Below are 16,545 nucleotides of genomic sequence, written 5' to 3' on the forward strand. Positions count from 1 at the left end.
TATACTATACTGTGCTGTTAATAGTTTAGAGAAGATACTATCGTGTGCTCCAGTGGATTATTTTTAGTGGGTGCAAAAATATTAGGGCTTTCATGGTTTCTTTAGTTAATTTAGTTCCCATCAGCTTAAAAAAATTTAACCATGGGAATTTCCTGGACCATATTATTGGAGTTGAGAATACTGTAATCCTTGAAGAGGGAATGATGTAAGAGTGTGAGTGTGTGTGAGTGTGTGTGTGTGTGTTGATATCTTACCTCTCTTTTAGTTGTGGTGACTTTAGGAAAAGAAAACATCAAGACAAGGAATTGTGGAAAATTAGAAAGCAGTTAATCAGCATTCTAAAGCAGAGCTCATCAATGAAGTAATTGGACATCAAGAGGAGCTGTAGGATAGATTTAATGAGGAGTTATAAGACCTAGAGTTTTCCTTAAAAACAAATGAGAGCTTAACTAAAACAAACAAACGAACAAAAAAACCCAACAACTGTGATATGGTTTCATAGGTGGAGGTCTAACAAGGACTATTTTTACAGCAAATATTTTTGAGTGTTTAAAATATGCCAGGCATTGTACTAAACACTTTACTTAATTTTTAAAATTGTAATTTGATAATTTATAACGGCATAAATTTATGGGTACAAAGTGATGTTATGATTTATGAATACAATGCAGAATAATTAACTCAGGCTAATGAACATATCTATCATTTCAAATACTTAGCCTTTTTATGGTGAAAACATTTGAAATTTACTTTTAACAATTATGAAATGTACCACACTCTATTAACTATATTCACCATACTGTGGAATAGAAATTAAAAGCATTTCTCCTCCCTGAAATTTTGTACCCTTTTAATCATCATCTCCCCACTTCCCCCATCCCACAACCTCTGTAACCATCACTCTACTCTCTGCTTCTGAGTTTGATTGTTTTAGATTTCACAAGTGAACATGATTTCATAAGTGAGAATATGTGATATTTGTCTTTCTGTGCCTGGCTTATTTCACTTAGCATAATGTTCTCTCACACCATCCATATTGTCAAAAATGACAGAAGTTCCTTCTTTTTTTAAGGTGGAATAGTTTTCTATATCCATTCATTTATTGATGGACACAGGCTAATTCCATAACTTGGTTATTGTGAATAGTGCTGCAGTGAACATGGGAATGCAAATATCTCCTTGACAAAGTGATTTCAAATCTCTGGTAAGTCACTTTGGGTATTTTGGCAAACACCCTGCAGTGGGATTGCTGGATCATATGGTAATTCTATTTTTAGTTTTTTGAGAAACCTCCATACAGCTTTCCATAATGGCTGTACTAATTTACATTCCATTAGCAGTGTACAAGTTTTCCCCTTTCTCCACATCCTCATCAAAACTTGATGATAATAGCCATTCTGACAGGTGTGAGTTGATATCTCATTGTGGTTTTAATTTGCATTTCCCTAATTCTTTGCAATATTAAGTATTCTTTTCATGTCTGGTGGTCATTTGTATGTGTTCTTTTGAGAAATGTCTATTCAAGTCCCTTGCCGATTTTTTAATTGAATTTTTTGTTTTCTTGCTATTGAGGTATTTGAACTTGTATATTTTGGATGTATGGCTTGCAGATGTTTTCTCGCGATCTGTGGGCTGTCTGTGCACACTGTTAATTGTTTCCTTTGCTGTGCAGAAGCTTTTTATTTTGATGTAATCCCATTTGTCTATTTTTACTTTTGTTGCCTGCACTTTTGGGGTCATATTCAAAACATTATTGCTAAGATCAATGTCATGTAGTTTTTCCTCTTTTTTTTTTCTTGTAGTTTGTTACAGTTTCTGGTCTAAATACTTTATTATTTTGTTTTATCCTCAGAACAACTATACAGTAGCTATCCTATTTCCCACATTTTATAGACGAGGAAATTGAAATTAAATAATATGCTGAAGGTCATCTAAAAAGTGACAAAACCACAATTCAGGTCTTCCTCCAAAGCCGAGGATCTAACCACTGGCATTATGAAGAGGGGAGGGAAAAGTCCATAAACTTCTGGTGTGACTTTGGCTGAGGTTTTTTTTTATTTTAACAAAGGGGTAAGGCTAGTGTTTCTTAGATTCCTGTCGCCTCTTAAGTGTTCTAGTACTTTGGTTCTGTGCTTTGTTCAGTCTGACTTGATGTGGTCTTTTTCTGCAACTTGGGACTCAGGTCTCCAGAGGAGTCCTTCAGCCATTAGAAGCCCATCCCTTGAGCATGTTCTCCACCTCCCAGCAGCTTGAGAGATGTTGTCATAGGACGGCTGTCCCTGGGCAGTCAGGTAGTCCTTTTGCTCCTTTTTCCCGGCAGCTGTGTATTACCTTATGGCAAATTCAGAGTCTACTTCCCCTCTAGGGAGTTATGACTGCTCGTTAAACTGTCACCCTGCAAAAACGCTAATCCTTGTTCCCTAATATAGCTTAGAAAGACAGGGGCAGGTTACCCCTGCTTAAAAATAAAGAGCATATTTATGTAATTAATATTCTTAGCAGAATGAAATTATATAATTTGCAAGTGTCTGAAATGGAATGGTACAGTTCCTGGCATTCTAGCATGTGGGAATTCTTAGCAATAATACTTTAATGAGTCTTGGTTTTATCAGGTGTTTTCCTAATTTTTTCACTTTAAATTCTTACAAAGGTCATAGAAGTTTTAAGATACTTTTTTTTTTTTTAATAAAGAGAACTGAGAAATTTAAGTGAATAAGACTGCATAGAGTAAGTCCCTGATCTTAGACTTTCTGGCTGCAAATCAATTTCTGATCAATGTATAATGACGGACCAATGATCTTCATTTGCAGAATGTCTTTACATTTTTTTTTGGGAAAGATATTTGCCAGTATTTTGTCTAGAAATTTGCTTATGTCTCTGGCGTTTTATTTCAGCTGGAAAGGGAATGTGTCCTGATTTGAACTGCATTTTAATGGCTTTCCCTTAGGTGGAGGACAGCAGCAACTTTTAACAAGATGAAAAATCTTCGTAGAGAAATCTGAAAAATTACCTATGAGAAAGACTTACTTAAAGATATACGTAAATCTAACAAAATGGTTCCAAAATTTGGTTTTGCTGCTAAGATGTCTCCAGTTATTTTGTTATCGTTAAACTCTCAAAAGAAATTAGTTTGAATTTCTTCACTTAGGATTGGTGGAGGGCAGTGGTAGTGAATGCAAGCCACGAAGAGCGATGGGTAGTGTCACTCCAAATTGCTGGCTTCAGTTTTTTGGTTGTGCACAGTTCTTCTCTGTACACACTTTCTTTCCTTTTAGGTTCTAGAGCCATTGTTGTCAGGGAGAGGTCTGCAGGGCACTCACATGGATTCTGGTGGGGCACTTATTTATTTACTTATATGAGACTCATACTATACTTGGGAAATTATTAATTTAGGACATAAACCTTGCAGATCATCCAGTTTTGTAGAAATGGTAAATTATACATAGAGGACTAATGTGCAATTTGACACAAACTAGTCCATAATTACTGACATGACTTTGACCAGATCACGTAACCTTTCAGGACGTCAGTTCCTTTTCCGTACAATGTTTGACCCATGTCTTCTCAGATGGTTTTTAATCTAAGCTGTGATTTTTTTGAAAGCTTGCTTAGGGTTAGGAACAGTGGGAGAGGGGGGTTGCTATACCGTATATACTGTATTTCTGAAACTAATGTGAAGAAGTAGCTCCTGATCCCCAAGGGCTTTAAAATCTAGTTTGAGGGTTTCTTTAACACCATTTATTCTGGATGATTTAAGGTAATCTGTGAGCTTCGTGACCTCCAGCAAGTCACTCGACATTTCTGGGTTTCAGTTTTCGCATTTGTAAATTGATAGAATCGAATGAGAGGGGCTGCAAAGCGTCTTCTCAAAACTATACTCTGGTTTCTTCTAAACCTACTGTGACCTAGATCCAGATGCTAGCATACTCGAAGTAGTTGATTGTTAAGAGAGTGGCCCCTGGGGTCCATCTGCCTGGGTTTGAATCCTCACTTTGTCCTGGACAGTGGTGCAAACTGGGGCAGCTTCTGTGGCCTCTCTGTGCCCAGTCTTCCCTCTGTTAATGCAGGGATCATGTTGGCCAGTGCCCAGGATGCACTTAAAACACAGCCTGGCCTGGCACATGGTTAAACACTAAAAAATGTGGGCTGTCATTACTTTTAAAATTTAATTCTGTTCAGGAAGAGAGTCCTGTTAGCTTTCATTTTAGAGGGCAGGGTACAGCTCTTCTTGTGGCTTTTCTGAATGGATTGCCTGCCTCACACGATAAGCTTGCTCAGCGCGCCCGTGTTGACGGCTCTTGCTTGGGTGCTGTGTATTTGGTTGACCCTGAGCCAAGAAGCACAAGAAATGTGGGCTTCGTTACACCAGAGTGTTCTTGGCTGGGCTGAGCCTCTCCATTAGGCATCCACCCCTTTCCCCATAGCGATGAATGGAATCTCTGCTTCCTTGTGTCTGGAGAGTCTGTTGAGAGCTCCCCTACGAAGCAAAGAGTGACATGGGAGAGAGAAGACGAAGCTTTCAGGTTATAAATAGCTTCCTCATGAGATGCTCTTGCTATGGGCTTCTGGTACTTACGACAGGCGCTGTTGGTTATAATCCAGTTTAATTGCTGAGGAGCGTAGGGAGGTAGCCTCGAACACACAAGCGCACGGGCTATCTTTGTGCTTTCTCTATCCGGTTCTGGACTGTAAAATCTCTGATTATGTCTCCAAGCAGCGAGCTCTGGTTGTGTATGGGAGAACTCCAGAGCCCTCTGTGGTTCCTGGACTGGGTCTGGAACTTTCATGCATAGTCTGCCTGCTGAGACGTTGGCTCATGCAGTTTATTAGAAGTGGGAAGGTGGGATGGATTGAATAAGGATCAGAGAGCCAGTGCCCCGGAAATGCAGATATGGGCCTTTTTGCCTAACTTCTCTCATAGAGGCACAGAGTCTGTGTTCATGGGCGTGCATGCAAATGTCTGTGTGTACTGTGTTTGGGGATGTAGACAGAGACAGAAAACCAGCAGAAGACATGGCCGTGAAGCATTTTCAGGGGTTGTTTCATAGTGTCTTCCAGAAATGTCACCCAATCTTGCTGCAGCCAAGCAGGAAATTTTAGATTTCTTTTAATTCTTACTTATCCAAGGTCAAATTATAGTTTGTAAATTATTATTAAAGTCTCTTGTCCTTCCTTCTCTAACTGTAGTGAGTTTATTGTCTATTGGTGCTCCATTCAGAGTTTGTATGGGCAAAGAAAGGAAATTAAGACCTCATTAATTGATTTTTCTACTTAATTACTTTTATAAAATATTTTGCCTGAAAAGTTGAAAGTGATGTCTGAAATAAAGTTTGGATTCCTGAAATTGGTCAACGTCACTCACGCCACGATATCACATACTTGCTGAGTGGTCAGTGTTTGTCAGAGTGTGGCTTTCTTCTGTCTTTACTGAGGGAGCTGGAACAGCACTCCTCCAGCTTCCTTTCTGTCCACTTTTAGGCCTCAGGCTGTGATAGCAGCTTTAAAGTGGCTAAGAAGACTTCTGTAGGTTCCGCTTCTTACCCTCACTCCTCCACCATCTTGCTTTGCTCTGCTGCTTATGCCCACTGCCTGGGACCTGGCTTCCTTCTCCCAGCCCAATAGTGCACTATTTCCTTGGATCTTAACTGCGGCTTTTGCAGGATGCTGTGCTTTGATCTCCATTGGCTCTACCCTCCAGCATGGCCAGTTCCACTAAATGCAGTGCCTCCTCAAGCTCTCAGAACCCCCACCTGGGCCTGGGGCACTGGAACCTTTTTGTCCTGGCATGGAAATCAGATATTTAAGCCATGCACTGGTACTTTGCTGTACACAGCTATAATTCTCAGTGGGGGTTATCTTGCCTCTGTAGCTGGAGAACTCACTGAGTTAGGCAGAGTCCATTGTTAGTGAGACTTGTGATCATGACCATGAGTTATGTGTGAGTCATTCAACATTGTTGTGCTCCATATTCCCCTGCTCTCGTCTTGTCTTGTCAGCTTGCAAATGATGCTACCGATCTCCAGGAGGCAGGTAATAGAGCAATGCTCACCCATCCTAGCAAAGAACAAAACACAACCAAAGCAAAAAAAGTACTCCTTCCTTTTCCCCTCCTCACAAAACACGCACACACACCACACTCCTTAGATCGGTAGCTGTATCTCCATACATGAAAGATAGCATAATAATAATAATAATAATAATAATAATAAAAAGTTGGCATAATAATGATGATATGGTAATTATAATAATCATCTTGTAAGTAGCCTTGGGGAGTCAGGGTGCTTAAATGTTCCTGCCAAGCTGCTTTTAAATGACTCAAAGGATTCTAAATCTTTTCAAATTTTCTTTTGGAAAATTTGACTATATTCTAATGATTTGCTTGTCCTTTTATCTTTTTAAAATTTAGGTGCCATACAAAACATTCGCATATTTTGTTGGCAATTGTATTTAAGTTTAAAAAGAAATATTTGTTTTCCTCTTCGGTGTTGATATCTTTTCAGATACTTAAAAGATAAATTGTCACTCTATCTGAGTTATTAGACTAAAAATGCATGTTGATTATTGTGCATTTTTATTAATCTGTTGATTTCAGATTATGCTGGTTCAATTTTGAAACTTTAAGCTTGTCTTGCTTTAAGAAAAACTGATACATAAAAATGAAAACTTAAAATACATAATTTTTTGGGGAGGAAAGGTAAACTTTTTACATTGTAACAAAATCTTTTGCTTTATTATGAATTCCTTTATTTATTTATTTATTTATTTATTTATTTTGAGACAGAGTTGCTCTCTTGTCCAGGCTGGAGTGCAATGGAGCTATCTCAGCTTACTGCAACCTCTTCCTCCCAGGTTCAAACGATTCTCCTGCCTCAGCCTCCTGAGTAGCTGGGATTATGGGCGCCCACCACCATGCCTGGCTAATTTTGTATTTTTAGTAGAGACAGGGTTTCATCATGTTGGTCAGCTGGTCTCAAACTCCTGACCTTAGGTGATCCACCTGCCTTGTCCTCCCAAAATGCTGGGATTACAGGCATGAACCACCATGCCTGGGTCCTTTAGTTATGATTATCAAAATTTAGATTTGGTATGTAGCTTTCAGGAGCATATTTATCCATTAAAATCTCACACATCATGGCGATTCTTTAAAGACTTAAAGACAGAAATACCATTTGACCCGGCAATCTCATTACTGGGTATAAACTCAAAAGAATATGAATTGTTCTATTATAAAGACAAATGCACTTGTACGTTCATTGCAGCACTATTCACAATAGCAAAGATGTGGAATCAACTGAAATGTCCATCAATGATAGACTGGATAAAGAAAATGTGGTACATATACACCATGGAATACTATGCAGCCATAAAAAAGAACAAAATCATGTCCTTTGCAGGAACATGGATGGAGCTGAAGGCCATTATCCTTAGGAAACTAACATAGGAATAGAAAACCAATTAGCACATATTCTCACTTATAAGTGGGAGCTAAACCATGAGAACACATGGACATAGAGAGTAACCACACACTGGGGCCTTTTGGAGGGTGAAGGGTGGGAGGAGGGAGAAGATCAGGAAAAACAACCAATGGATACTAGGCTTAATACCTGGGTGATGAAATAATCTGTACAACAAACCTCCATGACACAAGTTTACCTGTGTAACAAACCTGCACATGTACTCCTGAACCTCAAATAAAAGTAAAAAAAAAAAAAAAAAAAAAAGCTTTCATTTAAAAAAAAAAACAAAAACCTCACACGTCTATTCACAATAGCCAAGACATGGAAACAACCTAAGTGTTCATCAATGGATGAATGGATTTTAAAATGTGGGACAGTGTATAAATACACAGTGAAATGCTATGCAGCCTTAAAAACCAGGAAATTCTGGGCCGGGCATGGTGGCTCAAGCCTGTAATCCCAGCACTTTGGGAGGCCGAGGCAGGCGGATCACCAGGTCAGGAAATTGAGACCATCCTGGCTAACATGATGAAACCCCGTCTCTACTAAAAATACAAAAAATTAGCTGGGCGTGGTGGTGAGCACCTGTAGTCCCAGCTACTCAGGAGGCTGAGGCAGGAGAATGGCGTGAACCCGGGAGGCGGAGTTTGCAGAGAGCCGAGATCGCGCCACTGCTCCAGCCTGGGCGGCAGAGCGACACTGTCTCAAAAAAACAAAACAAACAAACAAACAAACAAAAAACAGGAAATTCTGTCGTTTGTGACAACATGGATGAACCTAGAGGACATTATATTAAGTGAAATAAGCCAGGTAAAGAGAAACAAATACTACATGAGCTCACTTATCTATGGAATCTAAAAAGGTCAAACTCATAGCAGTAGAGAGTAGAGTGTGGTTTCAGAGGCTGCGTGGGACAGGAGTGGACGGGGAAAAGGGAGGCGCTGGTTAACTGGTACAAAAGTTCAATTAAACAGGAGGAATAAGTTTTCATGTCTGATTGCACAGCTCGATGACTGTAGTTAATAACAATGTATTGTATATCTCAAAATAACAAAAAGAAAGGATTTTAAATGTCTTACCACAAAGAAATGATAAATATTTGAGGCAATGGGTATGCGAATTATCCTGACTTAATCATTCCACCAATGTGTACAACCATCAAAACATCGCATTGTACCCATACATGTATACAATTATTATGTCAATTAAAAATAAAATAAAATGTAAAAAACCCCCTCACACATGTATATTCTAATTCCAGATGTTTATTTCTCACTGATCACAGATGTGGCCAGTAAATGGTTCTCTCTGTGTTTTGAGTTTCCGTTGCCCTGTAGTACAGTTCGAAATCGGGTAACATGATGCCTCCAGCTTTATTCTTTTTGCTTAGGATTGCCTTGGCTAATCGAGCTCTTTTTTGGTTCCATATGAATTTTAAAGTGGTTTTTTCTGGTTCTGTGAAGAATGTCATTGGTAGTTTGATAGGAATAGCATTGAATCTGTAAATTGCTTAGGCAGCATTAGCCAAGATTTTCTAATCAACTTCTGCTTTCCCACTCTACATCATGATTATTGTTTCTTTGTTAAATGCATAAAACGTGTTCAAGGTTTGTCCAGAAGCTCCTGGGGTCTTATGCTTCTGAGTTGCACAATTGTCTGCCATGCAAATAAATATAAGACCTTGAGACATAGGCACCAGCTCTTCAGCGAGTTTGATATTAATAAACTGGAGCCAAGGTTTGATATTCTGTAAAGGGAGGTGGGTGAGATAGTGGGAAGGGAGTGGAGGTGGATCTGGAAGCCTGAGCCTGGATGTTAGGCTTGCTCCTGCACGTGCTCCTCTGCGGTCTTGAGCCGCTCAACTGTTCTGGTTCATCTTGTTAATTTGGGCATAATAACTTCTACTCCACCTATGTTATACACGTGGAGATAAGATGTAACAAGATCAATGGCTACAGTGTACTTTCATTCACCAAAGATGATATACACATGCTCTGTGTTAAATGCTTCCTAGCAGGAAGCAGGACTGCCTTGGTGGAACTTAGACTCTTATGTGAAGACAAACAATAAACAAGTAAACAATAGGAATTACAAATCAAGGCAAGTGCTATAAATCAAGGAAACGATATATTGCATTTGGGGAGGGGTGCTTAAATAGGAAGATCATTAAGAGGAATCGATGTGTAAGCCAAGGCTTAAAGGATGCTTGAGAACTGTGATGTGTCATGTGTAATGTTAGTTCACGATTCTGATATCAAAAACCCTAGAGTGGATGTTTACACATGTGTGAACATCATAATCATCTGAGGCACATCCTTCAAACTGCAGATTCATGGACCTTCCTCTGGCGGGGGTTGAGGGAGTCTAATTTAGTAGGACTGTGGTCAGGCTCTAGAATCTAGAATCTGCATTTTTTAAAAGCATCCAGATGATCCTGTTGATCTGTTAAGTTTGGAAACTATTGTCTTGGAGAAATCCTAGTGAGAAACAAGACTTTCCTTTCAAAGGAATGACTATGGCTTAGTCTTCCTTAATTTTGCTTCTCATCTGCCATGCTTTGCTTCTTAAACCAACCTCCACGATTTGGAAACTTCTGTGATCTAGGACCCTGAGCCTCCCCAACGCTGCTGTGGGACTTGTTCCCTTTTTCCCAGCAGGTGTATTATATGAAGAGAAACTTCTGGATGCTGTTAAGTGGGAGAAGGGGGCTGTATTTCTAGTGCATATATTGGAATTCTGGTGTATACCATTGTATGTTGAGTTGACTGCTGTGGCCTAGTTTGGCAATCTAAGTCTTTTTGTAATTTTATACCTGCAGGAAAAATGTTTGGAATTCCATAAAAGTAGGCATGAAGAATTCTCACACCATAATTCATTGTATCTTTGCCCTCTGCCTAGTTTTAATATAACTTTAATATGCTTTGTGTACATATTTAATATATTTAATGTAATTGAGTGGTTTCAAATTGAGTGGTTTCTTGAGTGGAACTAGAAATAGCTCTTGGGGTCATAGGTTCTACCGAAGCCCATTTCAGTCTTGGGGAAAAGGTACCGAAGCTGCTTCCTCTCTTCTCTCTCCCTCCTGGGGGATTTCAGGGCAGCCAGTAGCAATTTATTTGAGAACATTAGAGTAGCCATTGGGATTTACCTGTGAGAGTTTTTGGTTTGTTTTAGAAATCCTCCTTTGCTCCAAGCTATGTTTTGAAAAGGTTGGTTGCTAGTAGTCCACTAGGCTAGTGGCTGGCAGGGTGTGGCTAGTGTCAAACAATCTTTTGGAACACAGCCTGTCACCTTCTGCTTCAATGGAGAATGGCCTGAATAGTGATTCTTAGTTATCTCGGATGTGCACTCCATCGCTTTTTATGCTCAATCATTGCTGCCTATAGGACCACCCCAACCTGAATGATGACTGTCAGTCATTCTCTGATAAGAGGAAGGAGTTAACACCTGGTTTGTGAACATATTTATCTTAATAAAGCACAGGGAGTTGTTAGAGCTCACCCTCTTCTTTCATCCGGGAGAATCCAGAACTGTCAAGGTTTCTCTGGCAGGAGCCCAGCCTGCAGGTTGGGTGAGAAACTCACGAATAGGACTCTGACACGTGTGTTCACCTCTCCCTTGGAATGTCTCACTTTTATTTCAGCACAATTCCCATGTTCACCTCTGAGGTGTAAGGTGGAGTGGGTAGCCTCCTGTTTGGTGTGCTAATAACCAAAAGAGATTACCAATCACCTTCCCTTTGTTTTCCTTGGCATGCTGAAAAAGGCATACACAAATACTAATAAGAGCATCAGAGAAATAAATAAACTCAGAAAATACAAGAAGCAGCTGGGCATGGTGGCTCATGCCTGTAACTTCAGCACTTTGGGAGGCCAAGGTGGGTGGATCACCTGAGGTCAGGAGTTTGAGAACAGCCTGGGCAACATGGTGAAACCCCGCCTCTACTAAAAATATAAAAATTAGCCAGGGGTGTGGTGGCCTGTGCCTGTAATCCAAGCTACTTGGGAGGCTGAGGCAGGAGAATTGCTTGAACCTGGGAGGTGGAGGTTGCAGTGAGCCGAGATTGTGCCACTGCACTACAGCCTGGGTGACAGAGTGAGTGAGACTCCTTCTCAAAACAAAAACAAAAGCAAAAACAACAAAAAAGAAAATACAAAAAGCTTAGAACTTGGGTAATTTTTAGGTATAGATTTTAGATTTTAGCAAAAATGCCTTGCTTCTAGGACTGATTTTATCTTATGCCCTTTCTTGAGAATTCTAATGTCTAGTCTCAGAGGACAGTGAAAAACTCACATATATCTAGTCGGACTTAACTTTTGCATGGTCTCTCTTGCTCCCACAAGGAAGGCAACTCTTTCCTAACCTTCTTTTCCTATAGTTAGAATTCTTATTTTTCAAGATTTTTTCCTGGCTGCTGTTTCAGATTTCTTCCTCTCCTTTCCCTCTCCCCAGTGGAGAAGTGAGGAAGGGAGTGTGGAACTCAAACTTTATTTTATTTTTTTTAGAGACAGAGTCTTGCTCTGTCACCCAGGCTGGAGTGCTGTGGCATGATCATAGCTCACTGCAGCCTCAAACTCTGGGGCTCAAGCGACCCTCTGGCTTCAGTGTAATTTTTCAATTTTGTGGAGACAGAATCTTGCTATGTTGCCCAGGTGGTCTTGAACTCCAGGCCTCAGCAGTTTTTCCACCGTGGCCTCCCAAAGTGTTGAGATTACAGGTGTGAGGCACCACACCCAGCCATACACTTTAGTGAGTTTCAGAATCACCTAAAGGGCTTGTTCAAACCCAGATTGCTGGGCTCCACCCCTAAGAAGGTAGATGGGAGCTGAGAATTTGCATTTCTAAAAAGGGTCCAGTGATGCTATGCTAATATCCCTGGCTTGGTAACAAGGCTCCGTGTTCTTTTTTTTTTTTTTTTTTTTTTGAGACAGAGTGCAGTGGCGTGATCTCAGCTCACAAGCGATTCTCTTGCCTTAGCCTCTCGAGTAGCTGGGATTACGGGAACCCGGCATTATGCAGGGCTAATTTTTTTTTTTGAGAGAGAGTCTCAGTCTGTCACCCAGGCTAGATGGTAGTGGCGTGGTCTTGGCTCATGGCAACCTCTGCCTCCCAGGTTCAAGTGATTCTCCTGCCTCAGCCTTCTGAGTAGTTGGGATTACAAGCGTACACCACCATGCCCAGATAATTTTTTGTATTTTTAGTAGATATGGGGTTTCACCATGTTGACCAGGCGGGTCTTGAACTCTCAACCTCAAATGATCCACCCACCTTGGCCTTCCAAAGTGCTGGGATTATAGGCGTGAGCTACTGCACCTGGCCAATTTTTTGTATTTTTAGTAGAGACGGGATTTCACCATGTCTCCCACGCTGGTCTGGGATTACAGGTTTGAGCCACTGCACCCAGCCAATAATACTGTATGTTCTATAGAACATGATGTTCACAGGCTTCATTCATTGGTTCACTAATTAATTCATTCAACAAATATTTACTCATTCCTGCTGTTCTCAGACAGTGCTGTGGGTGCTGGAGGTTATGCTGATGCACAAGATGAAGTTCTTGCCTCTGGGAGCCTCTATGCTGGGGCAAGAGGCAGACATAGATCATGTAATATTTGTCTGGGATAAGGGCTCTGAAGAAAATGCAAACAAAGCAGGTCTGTTTGTAGGAGAGTGGTGGCTAGGGAGGATCTCTTCGAGGAGATGACGCCTCCAGGCAGAGGAGTGGCAGGGGTAAAGGCCTGAGGTAGGAAGACGTTTGGTGTGTTGGAGCCTCAGCAGGAAGAGGCTGGTCTTACTGGGAGTTGAGGGAGGGAGAGTGGTCAGAGCGGACGGCACAGTGTTGGTAAGAGTCATACACACAAATATTCCTGTGACCAGATACATTCAGGAAATGTTCATTTCAACAACATTATAATTTTTTTTTTTTTTTTTAGTGTTTTTTTGAAATAGGGTCTTGCTCCGTTGCTCAGGCTACAGAGCAAGCTTAGGTGCAATCCCAGCTCACTGCAGCCTTGACTTCGGGGTTCAAGTGATCCTCCCACCTCCGCCTTCCGAGTAGCTGGGACTGCAGGCATGCGCCACCACGCCTGGCTAATTCAGTTCATTATTTTTGTAGAGATGAGGTCTCACTATGTTGCCCAGACTGGTCTTGAACTCCTGGACTCAAGCCATCCTCCCACCTCGGCCTCCCAAAGTGCTGGGATTACAGGTGTGAGCCACTGCGCCCAGCCGACATTAAACGTTTTTCTTTATTGAAGAATTTTCCTAAGCCTTTTATTGTGCTGATCCCCATATTAATCTCCAGGAGAAGGATAAGGTATTTTTTTCTCAAATTTACGTGACCGTGAAAATTTTACTCCCGCAATCACCTCGTAGACTGATGTTCTTTGAAACGCATTTGGGAAATCTCAATCTAGCAAGTCCTACTCTCTCATTCTCTAACTGGGAAAACCGAGGAGCAGAGAAATCAAATAGCCTGTTCCAAGTAATAAAGCTTGAGGCGACATGAGGTGGTGGAAGGAACACAGAGTTTGCAGGTGGAAGATGAGGTTTGAGACTTTGCTCTTGCATTTTGTGAATGTGGGACCTGGCCTCCGTTGCCTGAACTCGGTGGGTCTTAGTTTCCTCAGCCAAAATGAGAGATTGCACTGTTTGATTTCTGAGGATCCTGGAGTCACTCTGGGTGAGTGACTACTGATTTTTTTTGACCAGGGAGCCTTGTGTCAGCTAAGCCAAAGGAAATGCACTGGGAATTGTACATAAATACATTTATCAAATACCACCATCTAGGTTATTTTTGCTTTCAAATGAATATACTTCCCAGGCAAGCAATTAAAATAAAATCTGTCAGAGAATGTAAAATTTTAAATCATAAAATGTTCGTTAAAAAAAAAGAAGCAATGGAGAAAGACTAAGATCTATGGTAATGTACTTTGCTGTAAAATATTTTAGCATTGATTTCCATTTTTATGAAATTCATAGTTGATTTGAATACAAACAGTAAATCTCACCACAGGTGAAATTATCTTTTTCTTGTTTGCTTTCTGAGGAATTGTTGAGGAAAAAATTCGGAAAAAAAAAGACTCCTGGATTTTAGTTTTTTACTAGCTGTAAGAGTTACTTTGAGTTGATGTTTCTTTCTCTATAGGAGGGATCCAAATATTCCTTAAGGTCTTTACAGCTCTACTAATTTAAGATATCTATATTTGACAATTTTTTCCTTGAAGGGATGTTAGCAATAGAATCTTGGTCAAGGTGTGGCTGGGACCTGAGGGTTCTGAGGACTTAGGATGTGAGCTGTGTACAGGTAAGGTAAAGTCATGGTAAATAATTATGTTAAAGAGAAGATGCCAGTTGGGAGCTCTTTGGTGAGATTTTCCTAAGGAATTCTGCTGTTCCTATAGAGCAGCAAAGTTTGGGGATTGTTTAAAGAAAGAATGAAGGTGTATAAGTTCCATTATTATCTGTTCACCAGTTTTGGTTCTCCTCATTCTGGGCCCAGGGTAGGAATGTCCTTTCTGGCCCCCTTGGGGTTGGATGGGGCCATGTGACAAATTGTGGCCAAACAGTCCCATGTAGTTCTGCAAGGGATATATCCAGGCCAGAACACTTCACTGCCAGGGGAACACCCTTTTCCTCTGTCACAGGGGTGGCAACATTCTGGTGCCATCAGCCTGGGTTCTGGAATCAGAAGTCATGGATCAGATATGCCAGATGACTCTTGAATGGATTATGAATTGTGACCAAGGAATAAACCTTTCTGATTATAAATGCTAAGATATTTAAGCCTGCTTGTTACTGCAGCGTAATGTAGCCTATGCTGACTACTGGATTCAATAAGTTGAGAAATCCCAATGAATCAAAGGGAGAGCAGCTATCTGGTAAATAATTATGTTAAAGAAACGATGCCAGTTGGTAGCCCTTTGGTGAGATTTTCCTAAGGAATTCTGCTGTTCATATACAGTAGCAAAGTTTAGAAATTTGGCTAAAGAATGAATGAATGAATGTGTTCCATTGTTATCTGTTCAAACTGGGATAAGCTATAAAGCACATCATGCAAGAGGCAGTATGCTAGTTTGGGCAGGCCTCTCCTCCTCCTCCTCCTCCTCCTGGGAGGTCAAGGCTGCAGTGATTTGTGATGGTGCCACTGCATTCCAGGCTGAGTGACAGAGCAAGACCTTGTCTCAAAAAATAAAAAATAAAAAAGTCAAGCATCTGTGAATTTTCAAAATGTAAAATACCAAGGTTTTTCCAAATCAGATAAATCAGGAATGTTCACCTTTACATCCAAAGAAGAAAAATGACAAAAAATTCAAGTAGAAGTTCAGCAGAATAATGTAAAATCTGAAATACGTGACCAAAATTTCAAATTATCAACAGATAGTTCAATTTGATGGATCTTTCAGTAAACTTTAGTTTGAAACAACAATGAAAAATACCATTTACCAAAACATGAAAAATATTTTCAGGAAATTATTATCTAATTTGAAAAATAAAAAATGGAATCCATAGCAAATAAGAAAAATACAAAAAAGGAAATCAAGCTTTGATATGGTTTGGCTGTGTCCCCACCCAAATTTCATCTTAAATTGTAGTTCCCATAATCTCCACTTGTTGTGGGAGAGACCCAGTGGGAGGTAACTGATCATTGGTTTTCCTCATGCTGTTCTTGTGACAGTGAGTTCTCACAAGATCTGATGGTTTTATAAGGGGATTTTCCCCCTTTTGCTCAGTACCTCTCTTTGCTGTTCCCATGTGAAGAAGGAGGTTTTTGCTTCCCCTTCTGCCATGATTGTAAGTTTCTTGAGACCTTCCCTGCCATGCTGAACTGTGAATTAATTAAACCTTTTTCCTTTATAAATTACTCAGTCTCAGGTAAGTCCTTATAACAGTGGGAGAATGGACTAATACAACCTTTATAGGAATCAAGAGAATATTATGGACAAATAAAAACTTCTTAAATCAATAGCATATCCTGCATTACTGTGTGTAGAAAACTGTAATTAATATAAGGTAGTTTTTGTTAGTTGCATAATCTAAAAGTATGAAAAAAATTTGATTATATCTCTAAAAAGACCACAGAGTTGTC

General features: G+C 40.2%; 1 protein-coding gene across 2 annotated transcripts in view; it reads left to right on the forward strand.

The window, feature by feature from the left end:
* SLCO5A1 (solute carrier organic anion transporter family member 5A1) overlaps positions 1 to 16,545 on the forward strand; it is a 155,768-nt gene that overhangs the window by 14,798 nt on the left and 124,425 nt on the right. The gene's annotated exons all lie outside the window — the stretch shown is intronic.

Source organism: Nomascus leucogenys, chromosome 16 (assembly GCF_006542625.1).
Source record: "Nomascus leucogenys isolate Asia chromosome 16, Asia_NLE_v1, whole genome shotgun sequence".
NCBI lineage: Eukaryota > Metazoa > Chordata > Mammalia > Primates > Hylobatidae > Nomascus > Nomascus leucogenys.